General features: G+C 47.8%; 1 protein-coding gene across 13 annotated transcripts in view; it reads left to right on the top strand.

Moving 5' to 3' along the window:
• FUT8 (fucosyltransferase 8) overlaps positions 1 to 20073 on the top strand; it is a 377522-nt gene that overhangs the window by 168502 nt on the left and 188947 nt on the right. Inside the window, exon 6 of one of the 13 annotated variants that reach the window (XM_061568635.1) lies at positions 8504 to 8539. The exons of the other annotated variants lie outside the window; for them this stretch is intronic. The gene's annotated coding sequence lies outside the window, so the exon portion shown is untranslated. The remainder of the gene's footprint in view (positions 1 to 8503; positions 8540 to 20073) is intronic. 13 annotated transcript variants of the gene reach the window in all.

Raw genomic sequence — 20073 nt, 5'->3', positions numbered from 1 at the left:
GGTCCTCCGGTTTATCCTTCCACATTTAGAATCGACATCGCACGTTTATACAATTTGGCTGCCGCTTGAAATTTCCACCCAATGATAATAAGCCACTTTTGTTGAGCTATCGTTAGCCAGGTCGCATCTGAAAAGAGTCCCGTGGCTCAGTGATCCTTACCTGGTGAAAAAAAAAGAATGTTTTTGTTGTCACCCACAACCCCTCCCAGTGGCACTGCCACGAGCGGTCCGATAGAGCCGCCACCGTCCCCCCGCTCCCTGCTCGGCCGCCGAGGCTGCGCCGCTCCCCTCTGGGCCCCGCCACGCGGCTCGCGATGTTGCTTTGGGGGGGGGGGGGGGTCATGGCGTTCGCGTGTTTACAAAATGTAGCTTGATTCTAATATTGATTTATTTTCTGAATTCTCAGCTCAAGGGGTAGAATCACATGATTATGTGGCCGCGTGGGGTCTGGTTATGTGCAACAGGCTGGGCCACGTGGCTCGCGATCGGACGGCCGCGAGTTCAGCTCCTGGTTGGGCATTGACTCAGGCCATCAATATTCCGGGGTCGATAAAATGAGGAATCACTTTGTGGGGGAAGTCAACAGTTTTTGTTCACTGGATAGACTGGATAGACTAACACCATAACTATATGAATGTGGAATTTCCACCACTGGCTTAGGACTAAATCGCCTTGTGCCCACAAGGGGCAGCTGCCGCTGGGGGTGCCCGATCAAATGTTTGAGATGAGATGTGATGGAAATCGCTTATCGCGTGTAAAAGGTCTTGAGACCACCCACCCACCAGCGTAAATGGCGTTCTATCAAAAACAAAGCAGTATAATTTTCACCAGCATGAAGTTCTCATGATGGCAGAGATGTGAGACTCGAGCAGTAATAGCCACGGGGGGATTTGGCGTAGTCGCTGCCAAGTGGGAGAGCAGCGTGGCGAGGGCAGTAGTGTGGTGAGGGCAGTAGTGTGGTGAAATCAGCCTGGTGAGGGCAGCTGTGTGATGAGGGCAGCAGCGTGGCGAGGGCTGTGTGATGAGGGCAGCAGCGTGGGGAGGGCTGCGTGCCTCGCATCCGCCCGTCGTGCCGCATGGCGCTCTTTGTGTGCGACCATCCCCAGGGAACTGTGGCAATCTTTCAGCGAGATAAATAAAATGATCTGGCTGTCCGCATGAAATCTCTAGCAGATGTATAAAAATGATAATTCTCATTTTCTGCATGCGGGCTGCTGAAACGGAAGCTTGTGTGCATCAATTGTTTCCCAAGCACAGTTTAACGTTTTGTTCCTGCGCAGTGATGACTTTCCCCTTCTCAAGGGCAGCTTTGTGCTATTCATTGATGTCCTCCAAAATAAACACGGATCGATTTTCATGCAGGTGCTTGATGCAGTTTCAGGCAAAACATTGGAACGAATTGCTAAACTTGGCTGGAAGACTTGTCGTTTTTCAACTCTGCCGGTGACCACACAATGTAACAATTAGCGTTTGAAAGTCGAAATGTTAACTCCCTCGCCTGGTATGGAGGAGGTTGTGGGTTCGATCCCAACACTGATGCCTGTATTTTTGGAGTATGCACGTCTCTCTCCCCGCAGTCGCGTAGATTTTTCTCCAGGTCCTCCGCTTTTTCCCCTCCACATTTTGAAACATGCCTTTACAGTATTTGGCTGCTATAATTTTCCACGTGATAAGCCACTTCGTAGACCTAGCATTTGTGGTCAGGTCAGATTAGAAAAAGGGCTACATAGCAGCTCAGAGGGCCTTACCTGGTAAAATACAAAATAGTTTAGATTGAGTAGTTAGCTTATACACGTGACGATGTGTTTGGCGATGTTGGGTGAAGGAGGGTTTCACGCCATCATTGCGTGGCCCAACCCAAAATTTGCTTATGAATGGTAAGTGCACGCGTTAGTATTTTCCTTCTCTAAGCCTATGATGAAGCAAATGTGTTCATGAAGAGAACAGTGTCTTATGAAGGAAACTATCTGATGGCATTGCACAAGGAGATGTTTTACATCTCACAAATGTTATCAACATTACATTAAAATCCGAGAGCTTTCAGGAGTCAAGGGATATAACGTAGGCTAACAATGTTGAACTAGGCCCGAGTTCTGGTGCTCAGCCAGTGAGACTCCCCATCTCAGCGGCGGCGGCGGCCATCGCCACCGCTGCTCTTTGGGGTTCTTCTGGCCGGGGAGGGATTGGAATAGAAATGGATTCATTTTCCAGTCATGGCCGATGCGCTTACAGCATCGTACAAACACTTGCTGGAAGATATATTGACATTTAAAAGGGCTCGCGAAGCAAGCTGAAAAGGTAAAATGTTGAGATTTGAATCTCTAAAGTGTAATGTTTTATGTAGAAATAAATATTCTACAAAAAAATATCGTAATGCATTTGATTGTGCACAACTCTGAATTGCATCATCATTGGAAGGGCGAAACAAGCGTTCAGAGCGGCAAGGGTGTGCGTCCTGTTGATTTATGTCGGCTTCTCCGTCGTCTCAGTGTGGGTAGTTAATGTTGCTTCAATGATGCACAGCGGTATCCACACGAGAGAAGGCTCTCGTCGTCGCCACCACCATTGTGGTGTCTACAGTTTGTTGTGAAGCTGCTGAGCACCTTGGCTCACTACCTCTGGAAGCTTAAATTAGAATCAAAGCGTCTCCACACTCAGGCACAGTGCTTTGATATTGTAGTGGCCCCGAGTCGGTGCTGGAAACTCCACGTCGCGATGGTGGACGCCCAGTATCTCCACAGGACAACTTTATTTGTTGTTGATCAAAATATTTCACGTGGATAATCCCTAGAGGTGGAACATCTCGCTTTCAAGTGCATCCACAACCGGCGTTGACTCTCCCTACACAGTTGTGCTTGCTCATTAATCTCCCAGGATAATGGGCCATACGAATTGACCTCCTGACCGGCGTTGTGCTTGGAACGTTGTGGTCATGACTGGCATGTACTTTGCCTCACGGTGACCCCTTTGCCCCGGGCATACGGGAAGAAGAGGTCCCTCAAATACACGCTCGCCCTGGAATCGTCTTCAGCTGTGTAGTGCTTTGGGTGTAGATGCCCCATGAATTATTTGGCAAATATGTTTCACAGCGGTGAGAGAGGAGGAGGTGGTGGTGTTGCACTGCAAGGGTTCCCATGGGAACTTGGATGGAAGTCGACTGCGGTGTCATCCGTCGCCCCACTTCACATCACAATAAAACAAACGCCCACTACGCGCCTCGCTCGCACATCCTGCTTCACCACACAGATGATAAAATAGACACAATAAAATGATTTTTTACACATCCCATTGGCCACACGGCCTTATGCGAGTGTAACATTCAGAAGCATCGGTTGAATGTGGGAAAACTCTTGAACTAACGCTGAGGAATTGCCCGATGGGTATAGGCAAAGTCGTGAGTCCTAGTGTGATGCAAAAATGAATACGTACATGACGCACAATTATAATCATTAGCATCTTTATGGAGAATATAAGTAGCAATAAATAAGCAGACAGTACGTTCCCAAGTGTGTACGTTGTACTGATGGTCAGCCTGTTAGTTGTGGATCATCGTCCTGATTGTGATCCACACGTACAGTCGGCTCGACAGGAGAGCGTGCAGCTCACAATCGGAAGGCGTTCAAAATGGCATCCCAGTTGGGGGTTGACTCAGCCCTTCATTCCTCCAAGTTCTATAAAACAAGTACCACTTTGTAAGGAAGTTGAGAGTGGTCTTAAGAGACTTCACCATCTGGCTACGTATGTATGTGGCACTTCTTTCGCACCCTACGTAGCAAACCGTGCAAATCGGCGTTGTGGGGGAAGGACAACAAACCCGTGACAAGTTATTTTAAAGGATGTTCCTCTTGTCCATTATTTCTCCCAGCCGTGAGACAAAGAATCCATTCGGAACTCTCACAGAGCATTGTATCACCCTGTGCATCAACCCTGTGATAATGGCCCATGGAAGCGGATGTCAAAGAACCACCGCTGATGTTTAATTTTTTTCTTGTGCAGGTCGGTGGCAGCATTTTCACACCCATCCTGCTGAAGAAATTATTCCCTGGCCTCATATTTATCCAAATTGAGAGCAAACACAAATTTAATATGATGGGTTCATTTGCACGGTCGTTGATGACTGAGCTGAGACCATAAACTCGCTACACTGCAGAACCTATTTTAATCAGGGGCAGCCGCCCAACTCAGCAGTGCCGGCTCAGCGCGCTGATCCCTGGGCCCTGAACCACTGGCCACTTGAAAATAAAATAAAAATATTTTTAAAGATTTATTCTTGATTCCTATCTCCAGCTGCCGAGAGAGGCTTAACCCACAGAGCATTCATGGCTCAGGGATTGTGTGAGGACTCTGGGCTCGGTTCCTGGTGCTGAGCCTTGGCTAGGCCGGAGCTATTTCCGGGCCACAGAGGCCCTCATCGCCTGTGGCTGTGGAAATGAGTCTTAGGTCGCCAGGGGTGCTAATGGCCACGCCACAATGCTAACATGTTTGCCTTTGTGGACCTTAATAGCTGGTCGCTCGTGTCGCTGTCTGTCGATAACGGCGTGTCGGATAAAAGGCAGGGCCGTTAAATTTTTAAATATGTGTGTGAACGTTAATTTATAACCGTGAGAGAGAGCCCGGTGAGCAACATTTCTCCTCTTCAAGAGAGACCTGGGAAATTATGTTTAACAAGATTTTAGTTCTAGGGCACCCCTGGGTGTTTTTGCTGGGACTAGGAACTCGCTAAGAACCGCACGAGCGTTCGTAATTGATGAACTTGTGGGCGCGCGCACTGCAGAAGCTGTGCACCGAAGAACGGTGTGGAAGAAATATGATGTTCGTTACAAATAACATTATACTGTGCTGAAGACTGAAATCGTATTAATTTGCTTGTGTGTATTTCTACGCATTTGCACCGGGGCAGCGGTAGTGCAACAGTTAGCGCCGCGCTGCGCTACGAACCCGGCAACCAAAGTTCGATTCCCGCTCACGGCCAGTGCCGGTGACGATTATCTGAATCGGTTCTGGGCCTCCCCCCTAGGTCGACTCAGCCTCAAATGAGTACCTGCTGCGATTTGTAAACATCGCCACTGGGGAGACAAAGGCGGCCGGGCGTGGTGCTGGCCACCCCGCCCCCTCGTGTGCCGTGCCGGTCTTCATCGGTGCTCGCTAACAGCACTTGCCCCAACAGTCTGTGAAGGCTACATGGGCGATCTTTGTCTCTTCTGTGCATTGGGACTGTTTATTTCCTGAAGTATTAAAAATAAAATCAGCTATTTAGCAGGCCTGTTTATGGGCTCAATATCCCCTTTAGCTAAACCCACTTACTGACTATACAATGGGATATATTATTAGTTTTGAAAAGTGAATATCTCCTCAATGTTTAGCCTTCAAAGTGTGGATGCGTATTCCATTTGTAATTGCGTTTGAAATTCAGTGTAAATATTTGTGGAGTGTGACATCATTCTTTAATATTTTGACATTTATTTTTTGTACGTTTTATTTTCCTCGGTGCACATCTTGCCACCATGGCGACCTGCTATCCACTTCCATCTGATAAGCCACTTGACTCGGTCATCATTTGTGGCCAGGTCTCTTTTGAAAAAGAGCTACACATGGCTCAGTGGGCCTTAGCTTGTGTGAAATAGGAATAGTTTTACTTTCATTTATATGGCGGTTCTTTGTCTTCATTATTGTGTTGTACCCTGCTGTCTGGTGAGAGGGCGAGTGGATGAGTGAGTGGGTGAGTGTGTTGTTGTGTTGTACCCTGCTGTCTGGTGAGAGGGCGAGTGGATGAGTGAGTGGGTGAGTGTGTTGTTGTGTTGTACCCTGCTGTCTGGTGAGAGGGCGAGTGGTTGAGTGAGTGGGTGAGTGTGTTGTTGTGTTGTACCCTGCTGTCTGGTGAGAGGGCGAGTGGTTGAGTGAGTGGGTGAGTGTGTTGTTGTGTTGTACCCTGCTGTCTGGTGAGAGGGCGAGTGGATGAGTGAGTGGGTGAGTGTGTTGTTGTGTTGTACCCTGCTGTCTGGTGAGAGGGCGAGTGGATGAGTGAGTGGGTGAGTGTGTGTTGTGTTGTACCCTGCAGTGTGGTGAGAGGGCGAGTGGTTGAGTGAGTGGGTGAGTGTGTTGTTGTGTTGTGACCTGCAGTGTGGTGAGAGGGCGAGTGGTTGAGTGAGTGGGTGAGTGTGTTGTTGTGTTGTGACCTGCAGTGTGGTGAGAGGGCGAGTGTGTTGTTGTGTTGTGACCTGCAGTGTGGTGAGAGGGCGAGTGGTTGAGTGAGTGGGTGAGTGGTTGAGTGAGTGGGTGAGTGTGTTGTTGTGTTGTGACCTGCAGTGTGGTGAGAGGGCGAGTGTGTTGTTGTGTTGTGACCTGCAGTGTGGTGCTTGAACTCAGTGTGAAAGAGTCGGTGTCCCGTCGGCAGAATCCTCAACACGGGTGGAGGAATCAACGGGTGAAGTTCACGGGGACAGTAATCATAAGTTATCACGGCTGGCACGTTCATCAATGTGCACGTTTAAGATCGACGTGGTAGCCGGGGGCCAGTCGTTCTCTTGCGTTAGGAGCGGTGACGAGAGCGCCGTGCGTGTCTGTATAGACGCTTTAGTGCCGGGAAAATATACAAGGCGTCTTGGGCTCTACGTCGTAGAGGGCCTACTCGTGTGTTTGTATAGAGGCCGTTACAGCTGCAGCAGTCACTGATATCCTCCAGTGTCCCATTGCACGGTGGTAAAACCATTACGTCGACTATACACGCCGGTTTATATCCTCGGCATTGCACAGTACAGTGCAGTCGTCGAACGTTAAAATGCTTCCAGCCACATGTGTGGAGTTGAACTGTGTCATCAGGTTCTAACGCATTTTAACGTATCTTGGTCATTGTTGTGCCTCTTGCTTGACATGAAGCAGATTGTCCACTGGAACCTGTTATACCGGGCCCGCTTATCCTCCGTCTTCTCAACAGGTCTCTCAATACCGCCACGGTTCCTGACATTTTTAAGACGGCTGCGGTCACCCCAGTTTTTGAGAAAAGCTGGCTCTTGATCCCAAGGTTCTGGAAATGTTTCACCCAATATCCAACCTTCAGTGTCTGTGGTCACTCGTTTACATCAGCACCTGGCCTCACAGGATATATTAGACCACTTTCAATCGGGGTTCAGACCTGCGCATAGCACCGAGACTGCTCTGGTGAGGGTGGTCAATGATTTACTTTTGTCACCAGATAAAGGCTTTGTCAGCCTCCTCATTCTGCTCGATCTAAGGGCGGCATTTGACTCCATTGATCGCGGGGTTCTCCTTGAGCGACTGGAAGTTTCAATGGGGAGCTATGGCCTAGTTCTGTTGTGGTTCCACTCTTACTTAAATAATCGTAGGTACTATGTTACAAAGGATGGCTTTAAGTCACCGATTAGACCTGTTCTCTTTGGTGTTCCGCAGGGATGGTGCTTGGCCCATCACCTTATAGCATCTGCATGGCACCATTGGGTATTCTGCTCCAACATCTTGGCTTATCCTACCTTTGCTATGCAGATGACACTCAATTTTATATCCGGTTGGAACCAGACTATGCAGCAGCTTCTTCTGCGCTATCTGCGTCACTGACAGTAGTGAATTCGTGGTTGAGCCAAATCTTTTTGCTACTCAATGCCGACAAGACCGAAGCCATATTCATCGACTCCCTTCTGCATTTTTAGAAAATTGGTTTGCCTCGTTTGTTTGTTTGATGGTCTCATGGTGTCAGTCCCACACGGGAGGTCAGACAGCTTGGTGTTCAGTTTTACCGGTCATTATCCTCTGAGACACATATATCTAAGGTGGTTAAAATGTCACTTATCCACCAAAGAAATATTGCCAGAATGTATCCCTTCCTGTCACCTGCTGTCTTGGAGAGATTGGTCCATGCTTTTGTGTTGTCCTGACTCGACTACTGCAACACCTCACTGGCTGGGATTCCGAGCAAAGTACTGGGCAGACTCCAGCTTGTTCAGAATGCAGCTGCTCCAGTGCTTACACCACGCACACCGTTACGTGAGCGCATTACGCCAGTCCTCTTATCTCTTCCTTGGTTACCAGTCAAATTCTGAGTGGATTTTAAGATACTGCTATTAACCTATAAGGCTTTTAAAGGGCTCACCACACATTTATTGTAGGAACTAATACATCATATATTCCATTAAAGTCCTGTAGATATTCTGATCCCCAACTGCTCAGCACTCCCAAGTCTAGGGTGCACTCTTGGTGATCGGGCTTTTGTTCACGTGGCACCCATACTATGGAATGCCTTGCCACTTGAAGTCAGGCAATCGGAGTAGATATAAATATTTAAGTCTGCTTTGAAAACCCATCTCTTTAAAGTGGCCTTCCTTCTCTAGTTTGGTCGGTTGCCCTTGGTTCTGTTTTTGTTTCCTGCTTTCATGCATTGCGCATTGGGAGCCGAGGATGGAATGTGCATTATACTTTTGAAATATTATTAATACCTGTAAATCTCACATTTTCTACCCATTAGTTTTATTGTTATTATTGTGTGTTTCAGATCTGCCTTGTGTTCACGAACACGGTCCGAGACACGGTAGGACCAATACCTCGGCCGTGGCTGATCATTGTTTTAATGCGGTGGGCTCACACGAAATTTATTTCTCTAAGACGAAGGTACTTTGCAATCCCACTGGCTATCAACAAAGATTAGTTCATGAAGCCATCCATATTTATAGACACAGACACAATTTCAACCGAGAAGATGGGTACAAACTGAGCAATCATTGGAAGGACGCTATTAACCAGTTTAAGTCATAACTGGCTGTGATGTTTCCATCCTACCTTCCGATGTTAGTAGTTATTTTAGACTCTCTGGTTTTACATTAACAGGCTAAATGTCTTCACATTAACAGGTTAAATGTCTCACTAACACAGCCACCATTGCTCGTTTTCCTCGATGTGGCGGTGGCTCTCCGATCTTATATTTAGATGCAAATTTCTCACTTAAACATCACTAGCCCCGCCCACTTCACTTATGTCCCTTGGGCTACACACATTTAAAACCTTTAAAACATCCTGCCTCAGCAGCTTTCCCGCAATTTTTTCTCCTAATGATGATTGCTTGTGTTGCGATCGAAACGTCGTAGTTTAAAAAAAAAATTTATTTTCTTTGAACCTATCTACTTGACTTTACCGAAAGACCCAAGAATATCAATTCCTCCAGTCACGAAAGCTTTAAGTCAAGATTTGTCCAATATCGTTTACTTATATGGTGTTTTTTTAAAAAGATTTTGCATATTGAATGCGCCCGCATGTTTGCAAGTTGGAATGTTTGTCTACGTTCTTGTGTGCAAGTTGTTGGGCAATTACCCAGAGTGAGACACGAAATTGGAATAACTTGATGGCAAAATAGAAATGTTAACAAAGACATCGCTTTTTACAAAAGTGTTTTTTTTCCCTTCTAAATTTTTACTTTAATCTGCAGTGGTGTACTCAGAGGCAGTGTTCCGCAAACTCCTCTGTGTTGCCGACAAGAACATCTGATTCGGAGATTTGCGACAACGTCCATATTCGATACGTCTCCCACGTCGCCGCTGGTAGCCTCCCCCGTCGATGCACCGTCATCACGTGCTCCCGCTCGAGATGCACTTCAAAGTACCCGCTCTTGTCAACATTGTAGGGGTGGGGGAATACTTTGTAGTCGCGTGACGTTGGGGGGGGGGTTGAACAAGTTGAGGGGTGCACCGCCGCGTTGGGAAACCGTGGCCCTTTCCCTGACTGTACGTTAGTGTGCCACAGTGGAAAGATGTTGACTACCTCGACTGGTATACAGGAGGAAGTGGGTTTGATCCTGACCCTGACGCCTGTGTTTTTGGAGTTTGCATGTCCTCCCCGTGGTCGTGTAGATTTTTCTCGGGGTTTTCCAGTCTTTCCCTCCACATTTAGAAACAAGCGTTTAGAGTATTTGGCTGCTATAAATGCCCACACGATAAGCCACTTTGATGAGCTATTATTTGTGGCCAGGTCGCTGCTGAAAAAGAGCTGTATAGCTCAGTGGGCCTTGCCTGGTAAAATAAGAACAGTTTAGTTTTATGAATGTAGAACTCCAAGTATGTAGGTAGGTGCCTACGAGGCACGAGTTGGGCTCACTGGCCTGCTCCTCATGTCGGGGTGACGGTCGGGAATGTGTGCTATCTTTTAGGGTTACGGGGAGCTGAGGGGGAGAGAATGTATCCGAGTAAAGTGGGGCCGCCTCATGGCCTATCCAGGGAGTGGTGAATCAAGAGCCTGTCGGCAGCCTCCAGCCACGTGAGCATCATTCCCGCACGGTGCTTGTTAGTACTGTTGTGGTGAGAGTGGCGTGGGGACCGGCGGTGCAGCGGTTAGCGCCACGCTGCTCTACGAACCCGGCGTCCCGAGTTCGATCCCCGCTCACGGCCAACACCAGTGACGATTATCTGTACCGATCCTGGGCCTCCCCTAGTTCACCCCCTGGTGTGCCGTGCCGACCTTCATAGGTGCTCGCTAACAGCACTTGCCCATTGGTATTGAGTTTAGAAACCATCCGCGCGTAGTGTGCAGTCCACCATTGCATTCTCTGATGAGGCAACGTGAATGCAGTTGCTGCTTCTGCAACTCCTTAAATATTAACGACAACAATAATTCTAACTTTGTTCTATACGACGACATTCATGCGATTTGCATCTCAAATCGCTGAACATTGTGAACAGTTTAATAAAACTGAATGTCAAATTGCTACCATGTTTCGTCTGGGTTAATTTGTTTAACTTTATTGTTGGGATTCTGCATTTTAATTGTGTTCAGTATTCTTGTTATTTCTTTCTGTTCGTCCCCGTGTGTTCGCGTGCCACTAATGCCGCCCGGGATGTAGACGCTGAGAATGAGCTCCCCGTAATCCCAGCTGCCCGAGTGCCCATTTTGATCGGGGCTCCCGTTCTAGTCTCCGCTCGCATTCGGGGCGGTCGCTTTGGAGGGGGCGAAGGCTCCCCCCCGACGCGGCTTAATGACACGAGTGAACTCTGCGCTCGTTTCGACATGCCAGTGTCTCGTCAGAAGGCCATACACGCGTGAATGCGATGCAGCCGTCTGGAACGCTCTTCCTTCCGCTATTAGCAAGCCACTGGAGCTATGCACTTTTAAAAATAAAATATGAAAATTATTATTTTTTTAAACTGCTTTTTGTGTTTCAGTCCGATTAGCACTGATTGCTACGTACGGTGCGAAAGAAGTTCAACATACATACACATGCACACACGATGCCGACCAGAGGCGAGTGCCGTGCTCGACACGTGTCTGTCCCTTGGCTCAATAATGTATCTGCGCTTGTGGAGGCCCGGTTGGCTCGGCCGTAGAGCGAGCAGCTCGCAGTGGGAAGCTCGTGGAGTTCAGCTCCCCCGGTTGGGGGTTGACTCGACCAATCATTCCTCCCGGTGGGGGGGGGTCGATAAAAATGTGTACTGCCTCGAGGGGAAGACGAACAGTGGTCGCGCTGTGGAGAGACTCGCCCCCCGCCACGGGAGTGTGGAATTTCCACCACTGGCTCGGGGCTGTAAATGGCAGATAAGCACCGCCTCGTTTGTCAGTTGAGCAGGAAATCTTTGACTTGTGGAGGAGGGGAAAGGGGAAAGAAATAAATGATTACGTGTAACATTCATAGCACGAGTCTGGGGCAGGCACCATGGCCCTCATGGCGGTTTCTTGGGGCACGCGACCTGGATTTTCTGAAGGAGACATCTCAGCTTGCAGATAACCGTTCAAAACCATGCCGCTGGAGCTATTAAGAGACTAATCATGTTTACGGCTCGGGGAGAATGTGAAAATAGGCTGAGGCTACAGCAAAAGTTAGTGGCTCTGATTTTCGTACAGATTTAATCTGCATCATCCATGGTGGAGGGGTGGGTTGGAGAGTGTTGACACAGTGGTTAGCGCATGCCACGACAGACACGAACCCGGCTACTAAAGTTATGGCGGATCTTGGTGGCACGCAACAACTTTTAGTGGCCGGTCCTGAGCTGCCAACTACATGAACCCACCCTGACCAACCTGGGTCAACAATGATGGTCAAACACTCCCCTCAACTGCAAGGGCGCCACCACCTATTTCAACAGGGGGAGGGGGCTATACAAGATATAACTGTGCCCCCCCCTCCTTTCTCCTGACTCACTTTAACCCGTATACAATAATGTGAGACTTGAACTATATATATATAGATTATTTTAGTTGCACCATGTGTTGTGTTTAGAGGAAGGCAGTCTCACAGTAGCAGTGTTAATAAAAATAGATGTGACGCTCCAATACTCACAATGAAGTTCTCGTGCATCTTGCTTGCATGCGCATGTCAGTTCGCGAAACAATCCTGGTGGTGTTCAGGAACAAACCCCAGCAGTAGCGCTGCTAGATTTTACGTTGCGTGTATTTTTTCGGAAATATATATTTTTTTGGCATTTATGATTAATTGTTGGAATGTCTTTTTTTTAATAAACATTTTATTTAACATAAAAAAAGTTTATCTGTTGATTGGGGGGGGGGGGGCTTCCTTGTGGCCGACTTATGCCCCGCGTAATGCTGCCCCCCCCTCCACCCCCCCACCAGAGTGGCGCCTTGCACGACCGACTGTTGGAAGAAAACATTTTCTGAAATTGCACTTAACATTTGAGCGAATTTCCAACTGTGTAATTAATTGCATCGTCTCTCTTTGTTATCTTGGAGTGCTGCTCCTTATTTCATTGTCCTAACAGGGCAATACATATTCTTTGAGTCTTTCGGTAAAGTCACATAGATAGGTTCAAAGAAAATAACAAAATAACAAAAAACTACGACGTTTCGATCGCAACGCAAGCGGTCGTCATCAGGAAGGGGGGGGGGGCTAGCTTATGAAAAGGAGTTGTCTGAAGACAACTCCTTTTTTTGTTATTTTGTTATTTTCTTTGAACCCATCTACATGACTTTATCGAAAGACCCAAAGAATATGAATTCCTGCAGTCACGAAAGCTTCAAGTCAAGGGAAATACAATTTCATATTTGCAATTCATTGTTTGTGAACCACGTTGGAGAGTGGCATGGCCACTCACTGTGCGATATTTTCTTTGTCAACCGTTGCCCAACACAACTCCGCTGACCCACGGTGCGTCCGCTGTTGCACAAAGTGCTCGAGATAAATCCGTGATTTTCCACTGCGAATTGCTCGCTCACTGCCACCGAGCCGCCTGGCCAGATAGTGAAGGGTTGTTGTCGCAGTGGTTTCCTGCCACTCAAAGGAGCACAGAGGCAGCGCTCAACGCCTTTTACAACCCCAAGCCAGCGGTGGGAGTTCCACATTCCGCTCGTGGGGGGTGAGTCTCTCACAAAGTGGCACTTATTTTGTCGACCCCGAATGGACGACGGGCCGGGTCAACACCCAACCAGGATTTGAACTTGCGGCCTTCCGATGGCAAGTTGCTCGCTCTGCCGCCGAGCCGCCTGGCTGCGCGAATGACGAGGCGAGTGACTGGCAAGTGACCCCCCTTTCACAAGAGCTCGTGAATCGGCCACGTCTTCTGATTGCGGGAAACCCTTGAGGCACGTGTTGCTTGCTGTTGGCTCCCACTGAATGAATGAGAAAGAACATGTGAGGAGGGCAGAGCAACCTTGGAAACAATGCCCTTGACAGCCCCAGGCAAACAAAAAGATTGCAATGTGGGCAATTATCAACGTTATGTGGTCATGCTCATTCAGCCGTGATGGCTTTTACAACAAAGAATCATAATATTTATTTATGCTGGAGGATCCATGAGCTATCAAGCCCTTTTTCACAGATGTCCAGTAGGGGCACGGGCTCAAAACGTTGCAACAACAAACAACAGAAAAACACGCCGAGTCGTGCAAAGTACAAGAAAGGTGAACATCACCCAAACGCGTACAAATACAAACTAAACCAGCCCCATCGTACCAGGCAAACCGTGCCGAGGTATGAACTTGTTTTTCAGAAGTAACCTGCCTGCCACAAATACTCTCGACCGTGCGCCCATCGGCCAGGCCAACGGAGAGAGGAGACGGAGGTCGCAGTCCCCGGCGTGGAGTGCCAGGGAGAGCATGAGGCACAAAGCAGCGCAGGCCGGCCGGGCTGAAGGGGAACAATGATTGACAGGTGGCGTGGGTGACACTGCACTGGCAAGTGGCGCATAAGCAACACCGTCGGAGCTCTCATCGACACATCCGTCAATAACCGCTGCCTTGGAAAGAAACACATTTTGTGTATACGATTGTGGATGAGAGCAGAAGGGACAGAAGGGCTCTGAGTATTCGCTGTGAATGTGGAGCGGCTGGCAGGGCTGACGGGAACGTCTTGCCCTCGCTACAGCACCGCCGCGTCGTTGAAGCTGGAAGCTCACTTCTTTTCACCCCTCTTTTTAGAATCGTATTTGGGTGTAACCTCGTTTCGGAACACGCGTTTTTGTTTGCGGAGCAAACGTTCTGTGTGAAATTGTACGGCAAGGCGATGAAAGGACACTCAAGTCAAACTTGTTATTAGATTGTCTCCTATGTATTCATCGTAACCTGCTTTGCAAGGTTCAGTGATGATTCCAAAGAACACAGGATGAGATGTTACTATCCTTTGTGCAAGCACTTCCAAGAGTTCATGAACAGTGAGCCTGGTGAAATTTGAGGAGCGCATCGTCAGTAGTGACCCTTTGGCTCCTAGGGTGTTTCGGCCTTTCATACTATACACCCTCCCCAAAGGCGGCCAGCGACAGGGTGATCAATCCTACGCTTGCGTCCCATTCCCAATTAGTCATAGGAGTTGCCTTGTTGTTGGTAGCCAACATCCCATGGGACTAAAACATTTGAAACTTCCGAAGATCCGAACGATTCTTGACAGCCTCTTTTATTCCATTGAAATTATATTATCTAAGTATATAATGCTCTGTTATTCTGTGTTAAGTAGATACCACGTGGAAACATTGTTTACCATACCATAATGCAATGTGCTAGCAACGTTATCTACTTAAACTTGAAATACAAAATAGTTTATTTCGGAATTGTTTCTTATTATTTTTTGAAGGGGTTATCTCTTACTTGTTAACGACTAATAGGTCCATACGCTAGTTTAAGGCTATATAAAGAAACGTGTGAACGTTAACACGATGTAACACAATTCTTGTTCCTGGGTAGTGTTATTTCGTAATTGCTTATGCCTACCAAGTATAGAAATTGGCTATTATTCCCCACAAACTATGTTTTTGTGACCAGGACAGTGATATTTAGAAATTTACCTATTTTCAATGAGAAAACGGGCAAATTTGTGTCTTTTCGTTCACATAAAGTCAGAAACAAACAACATGAATCAAAATTAACATGTATTTATACTAAAGTAATACAAAAATGACTACAAAGATTTAGAAGTGAGTAGTTTTTGGAGATTTATCATTATACTGTAAATCACTTTAACCAATCAGCCCCCAAATGTTGTTTTCCATCATGTTCTCGTAATACTGTCCTTGGTAGCGGCGTTCAAAGTCCAGTATACCCTGGTGGAAGCACTCGCCTTGCTCCTCCGAGTACGCTCCCATGTTCTCCTTGAATTTATCAAGATGAGCATCAAGGAAAAAGACTTTCAGGGACATCCAACAGCCCATTGTGCCGTAGTTCTTCACCAGAGTCTCAACCAGCTCCACATAGTTTTGTTTTAGCTTGTGATTGCCCAGGAAGCCACGAACCACTGCGACAAAGCTGTTCCTTACTAGTGAGCTTCTTGGGGAATTCATTGCACTCCAGGATCTTCTTTATCTGTGGTCTGACAAAGACACCGGCTTTGACCTTTGCCTCAGACAGCTTAGGGAAGAAGTCTTGAAGGTACTTGAAGGCTGCCGACTCTTTATCTACAGCTCTGACAAATTGTTTCATAAGGCCCAATTTGATGTGCAGTGGTGGCATCGGCACCTTCCGGGGGTCCACCAGTGGCTCCCACTTGACGTTGTTCCTCCCCACAGAGAACTCGGTCCGCTGTGGCCAGTCCCGCCTGTGGTAGTGCGCCTTGGTGTCTAAATCTTTTGTAGTAATTTTTGTATTACTTTCGTATAAAATACATCCAAAATTTTATTCATATGTTGTTGTTTTCTGACTCTATGTGAACGAAAAGACACAAATTCGCCCGTTTTCTCATTGAAAATAGGTACATATCAAAATATCACTGCTCTGGTCACAAAATAAAAGTTTGTGGGGAATAATAGCCATTTTCTGTACGTTTGAGGCATAAGCAATTAGGAAATAACACTTACTTATCAGGAACATTTTTTTTTTAACACAGTTTGATTCTCGTCAGGCCCCATTGGTATCAAGTTCAGTCTCCAATTCCTATTCTCCGCTCTGTCTCTCTGGCCTTTCTATGCCTGTGCCATCAAGAAGGCCCATAGCCCAAAGCGTTGCCTATTATACGTTTAACTTTTCAAGGCCGCGGTGGTTTTGCCGAATGCCCTCTTTCCCAATAATTGGGATGTTAACCGACAGGCCTCCGCTCTTTGGGGAATACTCTACGGGAGTTGAGAAGGGAAGTATAGCTCAGTGGTTGAAACGGGGGGGTGGGGGTCACCGGGCCGGTGAAGCGGGGGTGTATTTCAGAAGTTCACGTGGTCATGAAGTGGCAATTCAAACCTCGCTGAACTTTCCATTTGGCGATGTGCCGCGATGATTGGTGAGTGTTGCTGCTGACAGTGCCCTGTGGCTGCGCGCAGGCCTGGCGGCCGTGTGGGAGCTGCCGTGCCTCGTTAGGCCATGCTGCAGCTTCTCCCCCCCCTCCCTCCAACAGATAAACAACACTCACTATAACTGGGATTGGCCAAACATCCCAATGCTGAGAAAAAAGTACCTGCACAGAACTGAATTGTGATGACACATAGCAACATAAACAATGCACCTGTTTTTGGAACAATACGCGTGGTTGTTTTGTTATTTTTGGTGCTAATATTTGGCTCTTCACGCTATATTTTCGCCTGCACCTCCGACGCGTTCTGTGCCAACATTTCCCGATCCTCCGTACGGATCGCTCTGACGCTCTTGTTGCTGCTCTCGTTCTGTGCCGACGCACCACGGATGTCCCACCTGGGGAATTGGCCGGGTAACTGTCTTGCACGCGATTGAACATTTTGCCCCACTGCATAAAAACTGTGGTGGGACCCTCCTGGAAACAAGCCCTGAGACTCAGTGAGGCTTTCGGAGTGAAATCAAAGCAGCATCACGATGTGTTGTGTCTTTCAATAATATCAAGCTTGTCTGGCCCTTGAAGCCGACTGCTGGTCCCTTGTCCCTTATAGTCTTGCCTCTGTGTGAACAAAGCAAAGCTTCGCATTTCACCGGAGCCAAGGCAAATGCTCCGCGCAACAAGGGGGGGGGGGGGGGGGGGGTGCGTGCAAACAAAAGCGAACCATCGGCTGTTATTCAGCAAATACAGCGCCCCAAAATCCGCAATTGTGCGAACGTGGCTTTCTCTCTAAGCAAATGCAAAAAATCTACGCGGTCTTTAAAATTCCGAGTTCGTGTGCAAATGTGACACAATGATAATTTGCATCGTTGTAGGGAGAATGTAAATTGTTAAATAGTTGAGCAGGCAATGTCTCCTTCACATTTCAGTATCTCCACATAAAAAAGTATGTTTTAAGAGCCGCAATGCATGTGGGAAAAAAGTATGTTTTACACAACCCATCGACCTAACGGCCTTGTGGGAGCACATCATTTCAGGCGACCGGTTTTGACCGTGCACTGTCTCATCAGCGGCCAGGCCTGCTGAAGGCAAGGACTCCGCTGCTGTTTTGGGCAGGCATGGACTGTGATGTTGACGTCTGTAAGTGTCGGGTTGCATCTTTTAACAAGGTTACATCTTTGTCGAGGACAGGGTTCGGTAATCAAATAACAAGTGGAGACTTTTTTTCGAATTTGGTTAAAATTCCATTATTCAAGAGCCGCAGTGCACGTGCGTTTGAGAGGCGGTGGTCCTGAATAAACAACATCGCGAAGCAGTCCTTAAAGAGCCGCACGTTGCCGACCCCCGGTCGAGGACAATGAAGTAGTTTCATATTTTTACGGCCGAGTGGTATTTGTGGCTTAGAATCAAGAGTTATGATTATGGATGAGTAGGTAAGTAAGTGAAGGTTTATTTTGCAAATGCCTTGCCACCAAACTTTCTTTCAAACAATCCAATTTTGTGAGGGAGAAATAAAAAAAGAAAAATCCGAACAACAAAAGCAACATTTTGAAGTCAAAACTTTCTATTCGACATGACGACCAAGCTACCGTGTTCATTCCTCTGCCTGGATCCCCCAGAGCAATGAGAGTGCCCCGGACATTGTCGCTGCGGTGCACGTATCCCGCGAGGCCTGACATGAAAGAAAGCCTTCCTTGAAAATGTTCTTCTAACTCTTAACTGTAAGAGATCTACGGATGGATGTGTGTGTGTTGAAGTAAAACTATTCTCATAGGTTTTACTTAAACACTGGCAAAGGAGGTCCCATGATGTAGCTGCTCACCCCGAGCTCTCATTAGTCTGATAGTGGCGTTGTCTGTGTGCTGTACGCCTTTTGGCGTCCTCTGGTCTAACACCGTTTGAGACGAGGCTCGAAAGAAAGCTGTCTCTGGTGTGGACCATCAGTTTCAAAGACAATGCATATATTATCAGAGGATGTGTTTCGTTTGCATTCTGACCACAAGTACTGTGGTTAATGCAGACATGATTCCTTGTAAAAGGTTTCAGTTTGGTCTTTTAACATCTTAACACATGTTTTGTTGCCAGAAAAAAGGGGAAAACCTATTGTCAAATTTTGGTACTGGCAAAGGAGGTCCCATGATGTTTCAGTAAGTCGAGCACTTCTTTTATGTTCGTAAATATTGTTCCGTTACTTTTTCTTTCAAGCGTGGCCAAAAGTCAAAGCAATGTCCTGCTCAAATGAGCATTGAAGTGGAGCTCAGATTCTGTTCAAGGCCCTGAGTCAGTAGCGGTTCCACATTTTTACGGCGGGGGGTGGAGGTGAGCCTCATCCGCCGGATGACCACCGCGGACTTCCCCACGGAGTCTTACTGATTGTTATCATGATGGGCTGAGTATCGTCGTCTGCAATGCAACTGCGACGTGGATTGTGGCTACGCAAGACTCGGACCGATGGCAATGGACGGCGCGTGCATTATGCAGTTGGCCGATAATGACGATGGCATACCGTCGCCTACGTCTGTGCCGCTCCCTCAGGGCGGGCAGTGCGAGGGGAGCGTCCGCCGTGGGCAGGGGCTGTCGTGGCTGCCGCTATCACATCCCTCTGACGATGGCGAGACGCATGCCCTTGGCAAAAACTGATTTGCTTGCCATCTGTATCGTCTTGATCGTTCATTTTGAGACTTTAATTAAAGTCAATTGTGAAATTGACATCCGTGCCAATTAAAACACATCACAAAATGTATTAAATTACAGCGCGTGAAGATTATTGTTAAATGAAAACGTGAAAATAATAAATAAATAGACAGACATCTTTCTGGCTAATTAAATTATCTGGCTGTGTGTTTCCAGCGACGGGAAGTCTTTCACACTTTACCTGTGAGAGTGTCACTTATCACGGCCGCGCTTATTTACCTCCCCCATGAGCCTTCACTCCAACAGCGACTCTGCTGCCTGTTCCGAGCTCACAACAATTTCACTCCAGACGGTCACGGCATCGCGCGGCGCTTTCAGACGTGCTTCCGCGGCCCTTTCAGACGTGCTTCCGCGGCCGTCTGGAACGCTCTTCCTTCTGACATTCATAAGCCTGTATATGCGTGTGCATACGAGTCATTATGCCTTTGCTGTGCGCGTGTCAAGCGACACTGGTGGAGGCCCTTGCAAGTGAGATGTGTGCACTCTTCTCCAGTGATTTATTCCTGGTGAAACTTTCTTGTTCGAGTTCCAGGTAGAATGAGCCCGTTCCACGGTGCCACTCGCACGCAAGCGGCCCAGGGCATCTCGGCGGGCACCGCGCGCGGCTGCCACGTGCCCTCGGTGGCCGTGCAGCTCGGCCGGCTTTCTCACCGTCCTCGGCGAAACGGAGCAGCAGCAGCAGTAGCTCCTCCTCCTCAGCAGCAGCAGTCGCTCCCCTGCTATTGCTGTAGCCTCCT

Source organism: Lethenteron reissneri, chromosome 41 (genome assembly GCF_015708825.2).
Source record: "Lethenteron reissneri isolate LAM-NWPU_2019-01 chromosome 41, ASM1570882v1, whole genome shotgun sequence".
Classification (NCBI taxonomy): domain Eukaryota; kingdom Metazoa; phylum Chordata; class Hyperoartia; order Petromyzontiformes; family Petromyzontidae; genus Lethenteron; species Lethenteron reissneri.
Note: the sequence above shows the minus strand (reverse complement) of the source record. Positions and strands in the feature narration are given on the sequence as shown.